Source organism: Zootoca vivipara, chromosome 3 (assembly GCF_963506605.1).
Source record: "Zootoca vivipara chromosome 3, rZooViv1.1, whole genome shotgun sequence".
Lineage (NCBI taxonomy): Eukaryota > Metazoa > Chordata > Lepidosauria > Squamata > Lacertidae > Zootoca > Zootoca vivipara.
In genome coordinates, this window is record NC_083278.1 from 60686963 (window position 1) to 60690314 (window position 3352).

The window sequence follows — 3352 nt, forward strand, 5'->3', positions numbered from 1 at the left end:
GAAAAAGGTGGTCAACTCTGACAACATGCTCCACTCTTGGGTAACATCTCATTGTTACCCTCCCACCTGCTGCAATCCCACTGCATTGCAGCAGTCTCGTCATCTTCACTCCTCTACCCTTATTGTTATCTAACATTTGTAATAAAGTGCCCAACATTTGCTGAGTGCTGTACATCTTTTAAAAGATAAGACAGTCCCTGCCCCCAGGCTCCCACTCTAATATGGTACAAAAGGGAAAGGAAAAAGGGAAGAAGAAAGAGGAAAACAGGCATTGGAGCAGCTGCTTCTTTACTAGCCAATACTTGGGCCCAGGTTGGTCTATCCCATGCCTTGATGTTCTTCCTGGGAAGCAGGTGGTGCAGCCTTATAAAGGCCCCTGGTGTCCTGGCAGAGCCCCAAGTGAGTATTCGCACTACTGTATTTCTCCCGTGAGCATCAGTTAGCAACCCAAACAACTGATGGGTAGGATGTAGGTGCCCATTAGTTCACATGGCTTTAAAAGGCCAGCAAAATTAGGAACAACAGAAGATGTCTTATGCAGAGTCAAACTCTTGGTTCATCTAGCCAGGGGCATAGCCAGGATCAAAACTAGGGGGGGGGCAAGCCATGGTCGTTCAGGGGCGGGGTCACGAAGTGGGAATGTGGGTGGGGCTACAGGGCCAGCTGGCCTGACGACATCGTATTTGAAAGAGTCACCCCCCCAATTTTGATGGGCTTTCTATGTGGGGCTTATCTGCCCCCCCCCCAGTATTTTATTAAGGATGGAAGAGGGAGGGAAGGAAGGAAGAAATAGAGAGAGGGATAACTCACATTTGTGGGTGACGCTGGGTGACGCTGTGATGCTGGAACTCTGCAGCAAGAGGAAGATACCGGCACGCCTGTACAGGAGCCTTGCAAGCAGCTTTCTCTCTGCTTGATTTACAGCAGGCACGTCCAACAGGTAGATTGTGATTTACCAGTAGATCACTGGATGTCTGTGGTAGATCACTGCTAGATCACTGGCACCCCTAAAAAAAGCTCACCCAAAATTTTCCTCCTCCCTAAAAAAAGCTGAACTATGACCTGAAGCCCTAAACAAAAATGGGCCTCCCTCCCTCCTAAAAGAAACTCAACAAGTTTGACCTAAACCCCCCAAAACAGGGCTTCCCTTCCTTAAAAAAAACTCAACAGCTTTGACCTGAACCCCCCAAAAGGGGGTAGATCACTCCCAGTTTTTAACTCTGTGTGTAGATCAGAGTCTCTTGGGAGGTGGCCACCCCTGATTTACATTATACAGATGCAGGAAGAGGGGCAGACTGGAACACCACTGCTTTTTATAAACATCACTGTGTCTATCAAAGCTACAGCCCCCCCTTTCTTATTCACTTCCTTTTAGCCTTGCAGAGCCACCTTAGTCAAATTGAATCCTCTGCACCCTCATTAAATCGCCAATAGAACTCTGAATGCGATCCCTGAATGCTCATTAACAACTCCCACTGAAGAACAATAGGGTGAAGTGGTGGCTATCAAACCTTGCCTGAAGGGATATTCTGCTCAATTGTCTTAACTGCTTAAGTACCGGTAGCCACTTTGCTTTATTTATTTGATGTGTTTTTGTTACAGCTGTGTTCCGCCCCCCCCCCAGCAAGTGGAGAGCTGCTCTCGCTAAAGCAAAGCCCTTTCCACTTCAGTTTTTGGAGGGGAAAAGTGCTGGTTATGGTCTGTAAAATACAATAATTTTTTGCTTCTGGGGGGGCAGCTGCCCCCCTGCCTACGCCCATGCATCTAGCTCAGTATTGTCTACACACCGACTGGCAGTGGCTCTCCGTGATTTCAGGCAGGAGTCTCTCCCAACCCTACCTGGAGATTGAACCTGGGACCAACATTTTGCTTGCAAGGCAGACACTCTGCCACTGGGTTATGGCCCTTCCCCAAATCTGATCCACCAAGTTCCCCACTTATGCAAGTAGTTAAAGGGGAAAGTTTATTGGATAAAGTTTCCTTTAGATGGAGTGCACATTCAGAGGCTTATGGTATTTTGAAAACATTTATGTACAAAATACATAGAGAAAGCATAAATGGAGGCAAAGAAAGATATGTCCAAGGCAGCAGATGTGCTACCCTACAGTACATCCTGAGGAGGCAGTGACACACCCACAGCCCGGTGCTTCCTGTGCACACCTTTGAGCGAAATAATGTTTTTTTTCAAATGTGCTTTGAAGGCATAGTGTGTGTGCACACATTAAGCAAATGTGCTTGTTGGAATGGGCTTTGTTGTTGTTTAGTCGTTTAGTCGTGTCCGACTCTTCGTGACCCCATGGACCATAGCACGCCAGGCACTCCTGTCTTGCACTGCCTCCCGCAGTTTGGTCAAACTCATGTTCGTAGCTTTGAGAACACTGTCCAACCATCTCGTCCTCTGTCGTCCCCTTCTCCTAGTGCCCTCCATCTTTCCCAACATCAGGGTCTTTTCCAAGGATTCTTCTCTTCTCATGAGGTGGCCAAAGTATTGGAGCCTCAGCTTCACGATCTGTCATTCCAGGGAGCACTCAGGGCTGATTTCCTTAAGAATGGATAGGTTTGATCTTCTTGCAGTCCATGGGACTCTCAAGAGTCTCCTCCAGCACCATAATTCAAAAGCATCAATTCTTCGGCGATCAGCCTTCTTGATGGTCCAGCTCTCACTTCCATACATCACTACTGGGAAAACCATAGCTTTAACTATACGGACCTTTGTCGGCAAGGAATGGGCTTAGCCATTTACAATTGCGGTGTTGGGATTCAGTCGTGCCTTTGGCAGAAATTTCAGGCAGTATTTCAGTAAGTATAGACATCTGGGCATTAAGCGATATACTGCTTTATAGCTATAGGTTCCCGTATCTGCCGTATCTCAAGGATAGGGAAAATGCTGTGCCTGTTACTTTCTGTCAGCCTGTCATGAACTTTAACGTGCCCTGGACTCGGAGCCTCTCCCACAGCATTTCAACATAGGGTGTTTTCCAAGATGAGTACGCGAAGGAGAACCTGACAGTTACCCCTATACCGTGGCCTTAAAACGATCAGGTATAAAAAAAAATTGTCGGGGAGAGAAATTAAGCCGTCGCACTTTCCGCTCTGATGACATTGAACGCAATCATTCTAAGTGCTGCAACAAAAAAAGCAGCGCAAGTGCCTCTTTAGGCTTTGACGTTCCTTTTTTTCGTCCCCGCAAATGGTGACTCCCGTCCAGCGCCAAAAGGAAACCGGAAGTTTCTCCAGAAGCTCCTACTCCAGCCCCTTTGCTTTGCTCCAGTTCGCCCGCTCGCGAGATGTCGCTACAACCACGCCGCGGGTCTCGCGTTGTTCCGCCCCAGTCCGCATGCGCGAAGCGGGG